Source organism: Nannobrachium achirus, assembly GCF_963921795.1.
Source record: "Nannobrachium achirus genome assembly, chromosome: 11".
Taxonomy (NCBI): domain Eukaryota; kingdom Metazoa; phylum Chordata; class Actinopteri; order Myctophiformes; family Myctophidae; genus Nannobrachium; species Nannobrachium achirus.
Window position 1 is genome coordinate 21,287,478 of NC_137820.1, and position 18,223 is coordinate 21,305,700.

The 18,223-nt window shown below is 42.8% G+C and overlaps 1 protein-coding gene across 1 annotated transcript in view; it reads right to left on the bottom strand.

The window, feature by feature from the left end:
- Nucleotides 1-17,039, bottom strand: part of tln2b (talin 2b) — a 167,632-nt gene extending 150,593 nt beyond the window's left edge. The window contains exon 1 of the mRNA XM_080737399.1: nucleotides 16,940-17,039. The gene's annotated coding sequence lies outside the window, so the exon portion shown is untranslated. The remainder of the gene's footprint in view (nucleotides 1-16,939) is intronic.
- Nucleotides 17,040-18,223: the final 1,184 nt, after the last annotated feature.

The window sequence follows — 18,223 nt, forward strand, 5'->3', positions numbered from 1 at the left end:
GTCATTAAATAACAGCATCAATAATCCCACATGTGGCAGGCCCAATATTCGATTTTGGATTGTGAAAAGGGTAGCGAGTAAAGATAATGAATGAGACACGGCAGATACAAATGAGAGGATATGAAAAAGAGTACCGGAGCAGGAACCGAGCAGCACATCAGCCCTTTAATGCTGTGCTCCAAACGAGACGAGGCGCCAGCTGCGGTAATTAGTTCCGTTGTGACCCTTGACCCATGGCTGGCATCGACACCTGGCAGGGTTATGTGACACTCCCCCGACCCCCCTGGAACAGCTGGACGTGACTCATCTCTCCAGAGCAGCCTGGAAGGGGCTGACTGGCCACTGAAGGGGTGGTTGCAACCACCCACCATTGGCAAAAGGTAATATCAAATCTCCTGTTGTTGGAAACCGAAGCCTTGACAGAGAGAGACCAGCAGATGTCACATGACAAGGGACCAGATGGGTGAGTTGAGGTGGCAAGAATTGAACGTTGAGCGCTTTATTGTTTTTAAACTTACAAAACAGAATCTCAGTTTGAGTTGATATCGCAGGATGGAACACAGAAAATCTGTTCCTGCAGGCTCGAATCGATTCTATTAATACTGTAGATCTCCCAAAGTCAATTCTCTCAGGCTGTACCGTGCATTGTCAGTCAACTGTAATACATGATTTATTCTTTTGGAAATATCTGGAACGGAATGCTGCAAATGCGCCTGGCGATTTGTTCACATTGGAGTAGGGAAGAAAACAGTCCTGTACAGGGACAGTCTAGTAATGATGAAGAGGTAACTACAAACCAGGCGGGAGATACCGTTCAAAAGGTGCACAGTGTACACTCATATGAAGAAGAGAGACTTTTTCTTCAAGGACACACTATCTCCAGAATGAACCATTTCTTATCTTCATCCAAAACATTTGTCTCATTAATGCATTCCTGGTGTGGTGCTCACAAAGTGAAGGGAGGTTAGGTCAATGTGACTACTGATTAATTCCCCGCAATGATTTGCTGTTTGCTGAGAATGATGAAGAATCCTAGCTAAATCTAATTCTATATGTGATGAAATGTAAACATGGCTATATTTGCATATTTCCCAGAGTGCACTTTGGGTCACAGGGAATGTGAAGTTTTTTACCTAGTTATTTTAATATAGGAATGCGTTAGGGGATTACTGCATGCTATGACTTTATGTGTAGCGTTGTGTCATGGTGACACACACAGAACATATTCAAGTTACAAGCGTTTTGTGACTGAGCTTGTATATTGGCTTTTTTGGCTGTTAGTACGACAAAGTATAAATCTGAGTTGAAAGAACTCAAGAACTCAAACGCTGTATAAACAAAGATGGCTGCCGCTTGTTTTGTGTATTATTAGGGGCGGAGCTGAAATCATAGTCTTGTAATAAAAACTCACTGTAGATTACAGTAGGGCCGTGGTGCATCATCAGGTATGATGACCAGCTCTTTAACAAACAGAAAATACATTTTCAGGTCAGGACAATTTATTTAATTTTTTTAAATATACTTTTGGGGGGCTTTTTGGGCTTTATTTATATACTGGTATCATGTCTGTGAATCATTTATCACAGCTAAACTACAGCGACCCCCAATCCTCAACCTATCATTTTGTAAAGGTCTACTCTGCAGCTCAAAGATTTGAAAATTAACGAGAGAGGGTGTCACAGCAGGCTGGTCATACCACACCTTATAAATGTATTATATAGTAAAGCAAAACTATATAGGACATTTAGCACCCAAAATAGCAGCTGAGCACATAATTACGGAATGCACAAAAATGGTCCTCGATCACAAGCAAGAAATGTACAGTATATCCTATCTATCCGTTTACATCTAAAATAAATGAGTTTAGTGTCTACTACCTCTTTAAGCTACATAAGAGATGGTTACATTTAGGTATGGATTCAGTCCAGTTAAAGTCAGGGTAAGGATCTGGGAGGGCAGTTAGCCAATGAGATTGAGTGACCTCTCAAACTCCTGGACTCAGAGCTTGTTGAAATTGAGTACTAGTTCAAGCCACAACCTGAAAAAATTAATAAATAAATAAATAAAAAACACCAAAAGAGACCAAGGTTTTAAGATAATAGCAGCCAATGAGGACCGTATGCGAGGAGGATATGGACTGAAGGTCAATTGTAAGCATGCATAATGCTGAACGTCATTATTAAAGAACAACCCTTAATATGCAGTCTCCATTTTCCACTGAAGCCAGCATATTCTGATTATATCCAAGGTCATTTCCATGGGCTGAGCCTGAACACCATCCTTAGAGAACTGACATGTTCATATGTCCATACTACAGCACAACACTTTCATAAGGTTTTGTCCAATTAAAATTGCATACAGTTAATAGCAATTATACAGTAGGATGCTGCTTTTCCCCAGTCAAGAGGTGCAGCTCTATAAGGATGGATATAATTGCTGTGGAAACTGCTATTTAGTGTGCACCAGGGACATTCCATGAGGGGGTGAGATTAGGCATGTATAGAAAATGCATTACAAGAAAATGCCTAATGTTAAATAGGCCATTTCAAATGTCTATTGTTAAATAGTGCAAGCCCAACAGCATGTGTACTGAAGAATCCATAAATTACAACGGCACGACAGCATCAAACAATGACCTTTTGTTTGATGACTCTGATTTTGTTTTGTGACTTTGATGACATTATATCTAGCCGGTGCTGTGGGTTAAAATGGCATAATACCTCTCAGAGAATACCCAGAGTGATCAAATGAATTGCTCTAGCATTTTGAGTGTTGAACCAACATCACAACAGAAGGGAAAAGGAGAGCATAATGGAGGGGAAATCATCAAATGGAGAGTGTACACAGAATATGATAGGCCTCCATTATTGACTAGACCAGCAGCTGTACTGCTTCCTTCTCTCCTGCCCAACAGAGGGCAGATGAGGCAATACCGTCCTATACTGTACAGTGAATGAATAGATTAACTGATAGAACGTGCAGTACAAGGCTCTGCTTTACACAGTTTGCCTTTGCCATGAGTAATGATACACACAATCCGACAAGATATACCGGGCCGACAGTGGAACTCAAACAGATTACGGCTCAAACCCAGGTTGTCAACTGTTCACCAAGCCCTACATTGGGCTTTAAGGATCGAGTGATAAGTAGTTATACTTCTAAGTACAAGATGGAGAGAGAAAGAGCAGAGATTAGATCAGGATGTATTGTAGACGTCCCTGGACTGCTAACATATCCTCCTTACTGGTGCTAAAAGAGCAAAACAAAATAGAGCATCTGTTGTCACTAATACTCAAAGCTGAAAGCTGTGATGGAGAAAGAGAGCAGAGATATGACCAGGATATACATATCTCTCTCTCTCTCTCTCTCTCTCTCTCTCTCTCTCTCTCTCTCTCTCTCTCTCTCTCAGTTGAAATAGTCACAAAGTACGAGGCCAATCTGTGACAGCAGTGATTTGTCACATCAGTACTATGATGTCAGTACCCGTTGTCAGAGTACTTGGAGGCCAGTCTATGATGACAGTACCGCATACAGCTTTGATCCACCAAGGTGGGAGAGTTTGGATATACCGGTATCTGTCCAGACAGACGGGGAAATCTCGCTCTTTCGATGAGTCATTCTTTTGACTATGAGCGTGGGCAGGTTAGCTACTCACCCGCGTCACGGTTACTGAGGTTAGGGTTACGGTTTGGGTTAGGTTTAGGCTTGGAGGTTAACATTCTCCCACGTCGGCAGGCTAGCTACTGTACTCTCCCGCGTCGGCAGGTTAGCATTTCACCAGGTTAACATTCACCCGTGTCTAAAGAATGAACCGCCGAACAGATGCTATGTCGCAACATCGATACGCTCCCAGACAGACAATTTCAGCTATATAACATAGAGATTATACAATCTCTATGTTATATCACTGAACTTGTCTGTTTGTATATACTGTAAATACATATAAAATACTGTTTTTGGGTGGGTTTTTGTTTATACACAGTTCATTTGAAAGTGTATTGTTAGTCCATATGGGGCACATTGTCAGCCAAAACCATACATACCGTATATGCAAAGACAATGTTTTGCTGTCAACATGTGAGCAACAAGGCACCAACAAACAAGCCAATACATCATGACACACTACAATACCTCCTCTACAACGTCATCTATTTACTTGCGCCAGCAGAGCGTGCAAGTACTGTGTTCGGCTGCATATGTACAGTAGGTACTGTAGGTATGTATGTAGGTAGGTAGGTAGGTAGGTAGGTAGGTAACGCGCCAACTCATGGCACGCTCTGCATGGCGCACAAGTTGGCCATACATGGCCTACTTGTGCACAAAACGCAAGTTGGCACCTCGACAGAGTGCAGTTCTAGTTCTTCTCTGAGATAACCAGTGTATTGTAGATGCACACAGGTGTAGCATGTTATTGCCATGCAAGGAGCTCCCTCCTGCCTCGACTCAAGTTTATCGGCCAATCTACCAAACTAGAGCAACCTGTGTAATCCTAGAGATTGACTTCCACTGAGAGTAACGAGAGAGTCTATCTGCCCTTAAGGCAAGGTTACTGCTGATGAGCGGAATATACAAAGCTAAAGTAACACACTCCACACGGTGCAGTGTCCAGCTGCTAAATGTACTTCCGCTAGTGCGATATGAAATAACTCTGGCTCTGTCAGAGCATCAGTCCTCCCTGACTGAATGGTGCTGACAACATACAGGCAAGAGACAAAGGTAATAGGGCTGTCACGATTATGAAATATTTACATGACGATTAATTTTCTCTCAAATAATTGCGATTAACGATTTAATTGTGTTTTTGTCGTTGATAATTACATTTCTGTTCGGCTTTTAGGCTTTGAAGTTACACATGGTAGATATACAAAGAAATTACTGACATATTTGACAACTTTATACTTAAAAAATAACATTGATAGTGGAAATAGCCGATCTACAAGCTCACAACGCGTCGCATCGCGACACGTTGTGACATGGAATCGATTATGACGATTATGAAAAATAATCACGATTATGTTAAATAATCACGATTAGACGATTATGTAATAATTGTGACAGCCCTAAAAGGTAAAGAGAGAGAGAGAGAAAGAGACTGAGAGAAAGAGGGATACCAGAAGGAAACTAGAAGCAGTGCTCTTCCGAGCACAGGTCTCCACCAGGCCGTGCGTACTGGTGGTGTTACTGTATAATAGGCCAATGTAAAAAGGGTGGCATATGTTCCTCACCTTAGATCTTTCATGGCAATCGGACGCTGCATGCATGATTTGAAGCATTGTGTTCCAAAAATGTGTTTTGCTAAAGTCTACCTAATGGTAGACTTTAGCAAATTTCACGGTAATCGCAAGCTGCGTTGATGATTTGAGGCATTTTGTTCAAAAGCGGAGCAATCCTGCAAAATTTGGAAGCTAATATTAGCCAATCAGGATGGAATATGAAATATCAGACTGATCGGACTTGATCACATGACTATAGAGATACTGTGTACCGATTTGCGTGATTTTTGCATAAAATCTCAAGGAGTAATATCCAAAAATGTGTTTTACATATGTCGGCCCAAAGGTGGCGCTATAAAAGGCTGATGTGAAAAATGCAGGGCAAAGGTTTATCCTTAGCCTCTAGGGAGTGCGCTTACAAAGTTTGAAACTGATCGGTGGAGTTATAGGTAAAACCACAAATCGGCCTGTTATAGCGCCACCATGAGGCTGATTTAAAAAAAATTAAGTGGCATTTCTTCCTCGGCCTAGTGGGAACGTGTGTGCGTGATTTCATGAAAATTGCACTTTGCGTTTGTGATTTGAGGCATTTTGTTCAAAACGGCTCAATCCTACAAACTTTGGAAGCCAATCTTAGCCAATCAGGATGCAATATGCAAAATCGGACAGATCTGTGTCGATCACATGACTGTCGAGATACTGCCTACCGATTTGTAGGATTTTTGGACAAAATCTGTAAGAGTAGTGCACAGAAATGTGTTTTGCGAACATCGGCCACTAGGTGGCGCTAGAAAAGGCCCATTTGAAAAATTTAGGGCAGAGGTTCTAGATTGGCATCCAGGGAATGTGTGTGCTCACTTTGGCAGCAACCGGGCCAACGGCGACTGAGATTAGGTGCTCACAAACTGTGAGGACGCACGGACGGACGCACGCACGGACGGACGCACGCACGGACGGACACACGGACGGAGGGGAAAACATACTCTCCCTCAGCCTTCGGCTGGTGGAGACAATAAAGAAAGAAAAATAGGGAATGAGAGGCAGCAAGGGAGAGGGGGAGCTTTACAGTTCTCGCTGGGTCAGCAGCCTATAGAGGATCAGAGCGTAGGACAGCAGTAATTTCAGTGCCGCTCTTTAGACAGGAGAGCCCTCTCCCCAAGGCAGCCATGAAAAACAGTCTGACAGCTGCTGTACACAGAGAGAAGCTGATGGAGCCCTCAATTAACCTTGATGTGAGAGCATTGGCTTGTCAATTCTGCGGAAATATGATCAACAGTGCAGCTCAAGAGCAATGTCATTTTGTTTGCTTAATCTGTTGTCTTTCCATCTCACCACTGTCTGTCTTCGTGATAGCCAGCACCCCCTCTAAAAAAAAGGGCCTCTAAACCTCTCAGCACCTCAGGACCTACTCCATCATGAACAATTTACACTTGACTGCGATGAATTCCACACCACTCTTTACTCAGACAAACAACTGTGCCATTTGGAAATGAAGACAAAAATGAAAAATGAAAAATAAAAAAATATATAATAACCCAACTCTACCCCAGCAGTGCAGGACCCTTCCTGCTCAGCTGTTTGGCTGTGATGTGTCATTAATGCGGATTGATGGTGAGTGGCTTGAACGCAAGGCTCTCTGCCCCACTGTCATTGACCTCTGGCTCCCATGGCCCCCTGGGGGACCCCCTGACAGCAGAGGACACTCCCAGCATGCTGATGGGGTGGGGTGGGGGACAGGAGGGGCAAACCACTGGAGCTCTTGAGAGCATGCCACAAATACATCTAATGCTCTCCCACTGTGACACAGGACACAACAGCACAGTCCCAGCGCATCAGCTGTAGAGGACGACCGATGACCTCAGCATGCAAAAAAAGAGCAGCTGTTGCATTTGTTTGTCTAGTCTGATAATAGTGAAAGTCATCATGAGCTGTACATGCAAAGGGAAAGCATCCCTCTAATGTTTCTTTTAGGACCTAGGTCAATGGACCTTTAAATACCGTAAAGCTCTTGATAAAAGACATAAAACCATTTACAGCTGGTTCAACCATTGCACGGTGGCACAAACAATACTCCGGGCAAGTCACAACAAAGTAGCCAACTAGCCATTATTCACTTGGCACAAGCAGCCAGGACAAGGAAACAAAGACTACCAGGTGCTCAGTGCTCTGTTCTATGGATAATATACCTAAATGGATCCTGTGCTGCAAACAACTTTCAGTACAGAATAACTGTTTGCTTAAGTGGCATTTATGGCAAAATAGCCAGGAAAGAACATTCACAACGTCTTACTATCTTGGAATATTGAAAGGTTAAGCACTGTTTTCATTTCATTTTCAAATTGTTTCAAATGCATGCAGAGATTCCATGCATTTATAGATTTCTTTTGTAAAGGTGTGTTGTGAGCTTGTGTATCAGCTGATTTTCATCTATAATCACATGCCCACAACGACAGGGTTAAAGGGTTCATTCAAATTGTAATTAGGGCTGTCACAATTATTACATAATCGTCTAATCGTAATTATTTGACATAATCGCAAATATTTTGTCATAATCGTGAATGTTGAAAAATGTTCATACATTGACAAACATTTTCAGAAATAGTGGAAATAGCAGATCTACAAGCTCACAACGTTGTGAGCTTGTAGATCGGCTATTTCCACTATCAATGTTATTTTTTAAGTAGAAAGTTGATAAATATGTCAGTAATTTCTTTGTATATTTAAGTTACTAGAAGCTGGGCCGCCCGAGCGTCTAGTCGGCGACCTGGCCAACTCGGAACAATGTAAATAGGGAATGAACGCCCCGCCCTTTAATGCAAACCCCATTATACCTGTTTTCATAGGACCCGTTTTGACCATCTGTCTGCCTGTGTCCATTTATGCCCATATATGGAGTTATCTGTATCTGTCTGTCTGTATGTCGCTGTCCATTTTATGTCCATATATGGAGATCACTGCAGTTATAGTTCTGGGTCCATTTTATGCCCATATATGGAGATATCTGTCTATCTGCGTCCATTTTATGCCCATATATGGAGTATCTGTCTGTGCCTCCAACTGTGTTGCAGACACAGTGCCGGTTCCCCCTTTAATGCAACCTTATACCTGTTGTCATAGGACCCGTTTTGAACATCTGTTTGCCTGTGTCCATTTATGCCCATATATGGAGATATCTGTATCTGTCTGTCTGCGTCCATTTTATGCCCATATATGGAGATCTTTGACCATCTGTTTGCCTCTGTCCATTTATGTCCATATATGGAGATATCTGTATCTGTCTGTCTGCAATCCATTTTATGCCCATATATGGGGGCATTCATTTTATGCCCATATATGGAGAACGCGCGTGCCCGTGGGACGAACGGTTCTCGAGATACGCGGATTACATACATACATACACACTCACAGAGATGTTTTGTTGACTCATGTGGCGTACGTGATGTCAGAGCCTTTTATGAAGTGATGTCACAATGAGTCAGAGCTTTCGCCGATTTCCTCCGGAACAGCCTGATGTCAACAATCAACCAAATAAACCAACAATCAAATAAGGAGATTCCGAACGTTTCGCGCCGGTTCGGGAAAACCGCGCGTCGGGTCGGGTCGAGACCCGGCACTGCACTCCGTGCCGCGGCGGGGAACGCGCGTGCCGAATCTGAAGCCGGTGGGACGAACGGTTCTCGAGATACGCGGATTACAGACACACAGACAGACAGACAGACAGACACGCAGAGACTTCTCGCATTTATAGATAGATGTGTCATATCTGCCATGTGCAACTTCAAAGCCTAAACAGAAAATGTAATTGTCAACGACAAAAACACAATTAAATCGTTAATCGCAATTATTTGAGTGACAATTAATCGTCATGTAAAATGTCATATCGTGACAGCCCTAATTGTAATGCAGGAAACAGGCATGTTAAAGCCCAAGGAACCTGATGGTGAACCTTTACCCCTTTGACTGAGGCTGTCACAGCCCGCTGTAAGCACGATCTTTACCACAGAAAATCAATTTCCCTTTAGGCAGGGGAAGGATTCGTCCCAGGCTGTTCCCATGCTTCTCCATAACTGAGATATTCATCGGCTCTGATGAAATCATACACAAGAATAGATTACATCTTCATGAATAAACATCTCTCCAGCCAACATTAACTAGTGTTAATTACATCTCCCCCTATTGGCTTTCAGATTAAAAGGTGACACTACCTGCTAATAATACTTAAGAGAGAGGAAATCGTTCCTAAATTATCATCATTGAAACCTGCGCCTAGGATGTATGCAATGCCTTTTCATACATTCAAAGATTCTGCCAAGCCTGAGAGTCATGTGGCACTGATTGCATCTACTAGGATTGATTTCACAGATTATTTATCTTGATGAAGTTGCAAGGCTGACAGGCTTGAAATGGAAAAGCGGCAACAAAAGTTCATGGCCAACACACTAGTGTGCAAGGAAAACAAAAACAACTAGCTGTCATATTTCAAAATGAATTATAAAGCTTATCTCGCCTGTTTGTTACCTGCACAGAATGTTCAATGAAAACTCCAGATTTTACAGTCAACAACCTGAAAATATGGTACTGATCGTAAAAATGTCCTATTTGTACTATGTATGTACTATGTAGTGTGGTTGATAGGCAACCACAAAATAGTACTTGTCCAACTTTATTCTATTCATGGGTTGCATTTGTAGTCCTACACCAGCCATGTTGAGGACCAACACAGGTGTTCTTATTGGCATGCTAATCAGACAAATTGAAACACCTATGTTGGTCCTCAACATGGTCGTTTAGGACTATAAATGCAACCCATGAATATAGAGTAACCCCAAAGGTTTGCCGGACTACTTGTTGCACAGTTTTGGCGGCACACATTCGAGTCATATGTCAAATTGACTGGCTTCATCGGGAATCGTGTGTTTGCATTTTGCTAAGAGATACGTTGTTGTTGAGATCATGTATTAGTGAATTAATTTTCCCTGTTGGCTTGAATGGGTAATGCAAAAACGGCAACCACATCTTTCTAGTCTTGACTAATCCTCATACGGAACACATACAGTAGTGTCAGTCAGTCCTAGAGGCTCAGCCACTGGCTCAGACTGGCGTCTCATTTACTCACAGATGGACTTAATTGTTGGCAGCATGCGTGGGACTGCTGCTGACCTGAGTCACTCTGTTCTGGAGTCTACGTATGTATTTTTTGGTGGTCCCTAGCTTGGTCTTACTTCTGCAGTCACATCTGTTCAGACCAAATAGGACATGGTGTGTCATCATCATTAGTCAGTTCTAGTATCAACAATGTAGTGAACATTTCACATTTTCCTTCTACTGTACATGTTCAGTAATGAGGTCATGGGGTGATGCCGAGGACACTGGAGTCATGGCTTCTCAACCCGTCTCTTTCTGCTCCTACCAGACGTTTCTGTTACAGATGAAAGAGACAACATTCATCATTACTTCATGCTTTAGGGTCATTAACTGGGTGACCTACTGGCAGAATGACAGTTAACATAAGACACATTGTCCCACATGGGCCAAACAAGAATCCACCATATACTGTCTGTGAATATCTGCTCTACTAGAGAGAGAGAGCAGTGAAGAATGACAGGAAAGAGGGTAAAGAGAAGGGATAACATGATACGACACAGCAGGTCATGAGCTGAACCTGAGTACATGACACTGTGAGCAGGTCTGTGCCTACAAATACAATATTGCACATTAGCTGGCTGAGCCTTATCCAGGAAGCCCCATCATTTCCGTCCTAATCTTACAGTAAATATGCACCAATTTCTGTTTTATGATCGATGTGTCCACAAACATGATGGTATGCATAAAATGTGTCCTTCCTGGCCCAGCGGCCCACGCCAAATCAACCTCACATCTTGTCTGAAAGCATGTTTGGGCTGGTGGAAATGATAATTCATGTTTGGGGGCCAGGCAAGTGCACACATAGACATGAAAGGGGTCTTGAGCCCCTGCCCTTTTATCCGTCTGTAAAAAGTGCCCTCTCCAGACCATGAATGCAGTTTTCACTATGGTGAAAGAAATGCAAATGCCCTCTTTTCATGCCATACATGAAGGCAGCATTCAAGAGAATTGCCTTGTTCAAACTCTCCTGAACTTGAATGCATCATCTTACTGTATGTTGAAAGAATTGCCCTCTCTGTGTAGAAATCCATGCTGTTACGCCACATCTCCAGTATTGCCTTTTTTATACTTCGTTTTGTGTGGTATCAAGTACTGAAAATAGCCGACCTCCAAGCTTGGAGGTCGGCTATTTTCAATATTTTCTCCAAAAGGCCCTTTTAGAAATTTCAGCCCCTGCCTCTCTAACATTTCTCTGCACGTCCCTGTTGGGGGCATAGAGGGGGCATAGATAAAAACTCTGCACAATTTATATAAATTGAGAAGGAGTGGTAGTTCAAATCATACATCTATAATGTTCTATGAGGTTGATCTGTGGGGCAAGCATGGGATCATAAAAAAGCAATGATGAGAAAACCATGGGAGCCATGTACAGTATCTCACTGGTTAACAAAACACAGGGGCCGGGTCAGCGCTACAGCACAGGGCGTGTTTCAGATTCCACCTCCTACACACTCATGAATTAAATATGGTTCAACAATCACACTCTCCAGTGACTCTCAAACTCCCCTCACTTCCCCAACTCTCTCAGCGAAACATTTTCCTGGGGAATTCCATCCAGGAATGCTATTCGCGATGACGGAGCAACTGCAACAGCTGGTTGGAAAATCACTTCCTGATGGACAGTAGAGACATGTTAGACAAGGTTGTTCCACTCTCTTGTTCCTCATCATCTTGTTCTCTGTACTCTGTACTTAGCATGGTATTGATCAATAATACTGTAAGATGCCTGCATACAGTAGAGATGGAGTATTGCTCTATTCTCTCTCTCACGACAACACACACACACACACACACACACACACACACACACACACACACACACACACACACACACACACACACACACACACACACACACACACACACACACACACACACACACACACACACAGGAGCTTTCCAGTGTACATCAGAGGATTTCCCTTTCCCTTTCAAGGCTTAAATCTGGTGGTGAATCTCAAGACAACATGTGAGTCCCATGACTAACAGCAAGTTAGACAGTGAGTTGAGGATTTGGTGTGTGAACTAATGCTATTGAACTTGAACAGTTTCCCATAATCCAGAGGTACTTTAATAATGGCAAAGGCATTCCTCTAACCATAAAAGGCCCTTAGTTTTAACCATTTAAGAAAATATGTAAGGTACAGTAACTACTTAATTCTACTACACCATTGCTATGGCAGACTAATGACATACAGTATAGTGAACCACAAGTCAAGTCTAGTTAATGAATCAACCAGATGATAAGTTAGGTTGTTGGTAATATTGTAATGTAGGCCTTTATTATACATTACTGAACCTAAACGCTTCAAACAGGTACAAGAGAAAAGGCTTGTGAAATGGTGACTATTGTTCTTATAACCTCATGTCATGACTTTACTTTATAGTGAAAACAGTAACTTGATCAAATGAATCCCTCCCTGTGTTTCATATCATGAACACATTGAACAGTAAAACAGCATCAATTCTGGCTGGTGGGTGCAAAGCGCATGTGAGCTTGTGACATCCATGGCGCTGCAATCTAATTATATCTGTATACCCTGCTGTGACAAACTGTATGTATCACAGATGCACTACGGATTGGGAAGGTCCCTGCTTCTATATTAAACCAGGGATGAGCCAAGGGCTAACACGTTGAGGGCGCAGGTGCAATACCCCAACTGATGAGATTTACATAGGCTTGCCAATTTCCATAAAATGAGATGTGCAAATGCAAAAGCTTTTTTTTGGTTTTGTTCCCAGCATCACCAAAAACAGTGTCTACATACAGTACATAAATGTACACGCACGCACGCACGCACGCACGCACGCACGCACGCACGCACGCACGCACGCACGCACGCACGCACGCACGCACGCACGCACGCACGCACGCACGCACGCACGCACGCACGCACGCACGCACGCACGCACGCACGCACGCACGCACGCACGCACGCACGCACACACACACACACACACACACACACACACACACACACACACACACACACACACACACACACACACACACACACACACACACACACACACACACACACACACACACACACACACACACAGCTGTACCTGGTGTGGCTGGTCTGAACAAAAATACATTAATCCTACAGACAATCCAGCTCAGCTCCTTGATCAGGACAGAGTATTTACAATTCATAAACCCTTTTCAGCAGTATTTAATCTCCAGATTACTCTTTTCCAGCATGTCATGTCTGTCTGACCTTCAATTAGTCCCTTTTGTGGCTCTGTAGGTGGGCCTATTGCTCCACCTCTGTGTGAAGATACATTCTGGGATAGAAACAAATAAAACGACATTGATACCGTATCCTCCCATATCTGTATCAGGAAAAAGGTAATATAACAATAACACTGACGCAAAATATAATGGTGGGACAGCATACTGTATGCTAATGCTAAAGATCAGCATATCATATAATCAATAAAGAAAACAGTAGATATACTACACTTGCAAAACTAAAAAGTGGCCTAGGATTGTGAGTTGTGTTAACTACCAATAAGATTTATTTGAAGAAAATGTCCACAATTAATGCTACAGTACAGTATACAGTAAAATCTTCAGAAAATCATAAATATGTTCATTTTGCTCATGCAGAACTAGTGCTTAACTACTTAAACCCTATATACTTAGTTGACCGGAGTCCCCCTGGGGCTACACTTCTTGGTGCGCTCCTTTTTTCACCCTCCACACCAAATCTTTTTGTTGAAAGAGATTCCGACAACGCGATGCGTTACAAGTAACAGCAAAGTAAGGGCAAATGCTCACCTCAGCCCAAGGACGATAAGGTTCATGGGGTTAAATCAGCCCCATGATCCCTATTATTGTCATCATTATTTGACTGCCAGTATGAATTGTCCAGACATAAACATACTAGTAAGACACCTCAGGGCGACAAGCGACGAGGTCGTGCCATGTCTTGGCCGTCTGGCCAGTGATGTATATCGGACCAGTTACCCATATATGGAGACCCCTGGTACCCATATATGGAGATCCATGTATTGTATATGGAGATATGCTGTGAGACACTAAACATGCTTACTCAGTTATTCGTTATACACATACAATCCCTTTTATGCCCATACATGGAGATCCCTGTCTGAACCAGCCACACAGAAATGGGCTGTCTTCCTCCATATATGGGCATTCCCATATGAAGTCTTGTTAGATATGGGCTTAATATTGATGACATCAGGGATCTCCATATATGGGCATAAAAGAGATTCTGTTAGAGTGGTTCCCATGACATCACAACATACAATCCCTTTTATGCCCATACATGGAGATCCCTGTCTGACCAGCCACACAGATAATGGGCTGTCTTCCTCCATATATGGGCATTCCCATATGATGTCCTGTTAGATACAGGCTTAATATTGATGACATCAGGGATCTCTATATATGGGCATAAAGGGGACTCTGTTAGAGTGGTTCCCATGACATAAGAGTGATGTCAAAGCGTGATGTCAGAGCGGCAAACCCATAGACCACCCCTGACACATCACTGTGACATCACTGGTGACATCACATGTCACAGTGATGTGTCAGGGGAACCACAGTGTAAGGCGGTACCCGTCCATCTGGACGGACGGACGGACGGACGGACGTATACGGACAAGCTGTGATGGTTCTGATAGTAAACTGAGACCTACGGTTGCAATGATCAGTTTATAAACACTATAGGAGCAGATAATTATCATTTCTCCCTTAGACAGGTGATCACCCCCCCTTTTGTCTACTCTGTACATACTGTAGTAGGCCTATAGTGTTTTATATTGTGATGATATTATTTGTATGAATTGAATACATAGGACCCCAATGGAAACAAGACAGGAAGGTCTTTTTTGGTTTTATCCATTTTTAGACAAAGTGTTTGACTCGTTTCTGTTTGCATTTGTGTTTAATTAAGTATTCAATCCATCAATCAATCACGCCAGGTGCCATTGTACAATAAGTAGGATTTAATGATTATGTCAAACACCTCTTAAGAAACTGCTGGCCAAGGAATCCTTTTGTCTTGTGCACATACGTGTTCATAAGCATGGATAACTGAAATCAGCTAATTCATCTGTGCCACGAAGAGGAATGTTGTGACTGGAGGATGTATCACATGATGGTACTGTATCACACATTGGAAGGCCTATTTAGGGGAACATACATACAGTATATAGTTAGTTTATAAAATATAATCTACAGTATGGATAGTGGATGCATTTATCGAAAGTGATTTTCTGGATCGATCATCAGCCAATGCACGATGCATGTTTACTATACATTAAGTGACCACTATAAGTAATGGTGTCATATAGGACCAGAGCTAACTGCAGGATATAAACTGACTTGACCTTATTAAATACTTATTTAGCCAGGTAAAACAAGCCTCTGTCATACTGTTGGACTGTTGGTTTGACATCACTATCATGCCATTAAAGCTACTGTTGAATCAACCCTTGAGAAATCTCTCTGTGTTTGTTCTAATGCTAAACTAGGGGAAGGGGGTTTGGTTTAACAGTAAGGGATGGGTTACAGCAGCCAAATCCGTAGCATCTTGATGTGGTTGTCAACAGTGGTTGATGTGTAACTAATGGTTTTACACAGTGATAACCCAACAGACACGCATTATTTGAATAACAAGAAATACCCAATGGGGATAAGTTATAATGTGTATGAGTGTATGGTGTGGCCATTTTCAACACATCCAGGTATTGTTGCCTTCAAGGCAAGGCAATGCCTTGAAGCTACAAACCAAAACCGAATACTAAAAGATCACATACCACAGCTGACACACTAAATTATAAATGAGTAGACTATGCCATAGGAGCAAAACCAATAAACTTAAATGCACAATATTATTTCAGGTCATAATGTCCACGGCCATTGTATTAATCATTGGCTATTCTCACGAATCATGTTGGCAATGAGTGTTTATATAATTATATATAAAGTAAACCCCTCCACCAGTCAGACATCATTCGGGTCAAGTCCGCTCTTTTTTAAGTTACTCTGCATCTTCTAGGCTAGGGAGACAGCATAACAGGACAGCACCAGCAGCATTGACAGTATTTGCCAGCCAATAGCCTACTTCTGTGCACGGAATTCAGTTAGTCTGTATAAGGGTATTATAGGCAATATAGATTTAACCAATACAAACACCAGGCAAGTAGGTCAATGAAACGTTCATCTTATCATTTCTTATATCGGTCAATGTCAGGTGCAATCACAAGACGCGTGTAAGATGACATCTTTAGACAGATTGTACGCACCAGATGAAGCAACGTGATTAATGAAATCAAAATAAAAGCGAGCAAGGGTAGTGAAATGTTATATAGATCGGACAAAAGATGATGCAAAGAGTGACCGGAGCCTTTTAATTTGCGATGTTCTCAGGCAGCGCTTCTACGGAGCAGCAGCCTACACATCGACCATCAACGCGCTGCCCTTCTGAAGGACCCAATAAGGACGTGATCGCATCCAAACTACGTCAGTGCCCCAAACACGCCTGGAAGATTGAAAAAGAGCAACAGCAACAAGAAGAAGAAGATGAAAAAGAAAAGCCAAATCCTACCTGGTATGGGTTTCTGGTTAATACATGCAAGCTGGCTCGGATGTAGACGATCACACTGCAAGCGGTTCAGATGAGCAGCACTCCTCCCTCCCTGCCTCCTCCACACACGGTATCAAGCCCCTCCTCGTTCGTGCACAGCCAAATCCTCCATGAGAGGAGAGGACCCTCTCCATTTGGTTCCATTGATTTGTACTGAGAGTTAAATAAACACCGGAGATTTTACTGTGGTGTTTACAGTGGAAACATTAAAATGTTTTAAATCACAATTATATGCGGCACAGCTAAAGGAAGCGCGTCACGTGATAATGTTCTGCTGTGTTATAGTCCTGTTTGGTTTTCAGATCAAATCCATGCATCCTCTTTTAGAAAATAGATTTGAAAATACAATCAGACGGAGTATGGATCCAGTTAAAGCACTCTCGGAAGCTCTAATTTTCCGGAATGCTGTCCCTCATGTCTTCTAAAATGGGGCTAACACAATCGTACACAGTTCCTGGGTGCCCGTGCGTGTGTGCTTGCTTGTGTGTGTGTGTGCGTGCGTGTGTGTGTGAGACTGTGTGTGTGCGCGCGCGTGCGTGTGTATGTGTGCGCGTGAGAGAGAGAGAGAGTGAGTGAGTGAGAGAGAGAGAGAGAGAGAGAGAGAGAGAGAGAGAGAGAGAGAGAGAGAGAGAGAGAGAGAGAGAGATGCTGAATGGTTGTGTTTTCTCTTGGAGGGACCCTTGGCCCCCCATCCTTTGTGAACTAGTCAGATGTGGCTTTGGGCAGTGAGGCATACCTGCCAGAAGTCTGTCAGTAGAGACCAGGCATCAGTGGAATATAGACCTCAATACTGTGCTTTGCCACACCTTGACACAAGATCGATGACACATGAAAGATGATATTGTATAACCAGAGGGGCCCCATCCACATCAAACAGCAGGAGACAGCCACGCAATCCATCGTTAACAAATGGGATGGAGGGATATCGGCCTCACAGTCACAGCCAGGCTAATGTTACTTCAGCCTCAAGTTCATAACAGGGTAGGCTTATGCAGGTGGACAGCGGTGCAGCTTGATAGCCTACCAATTTCTAATGAAAAGTAACTCTCATAACATCTGTGCATGCACACAATCAATAGGCCTACCATAGCTGTGTACATTTCAAGTAGGCTATACCAATATTAATTCTGTCACCCAATTCCCTGTGGATGTATATGCACCAAAGGACATTTATAATTTGTGGAAAGCTATTCAAATGAGACAAGCCCCCTCTCAGCTTTATTGTCTCCCACCATAATCTCCTAC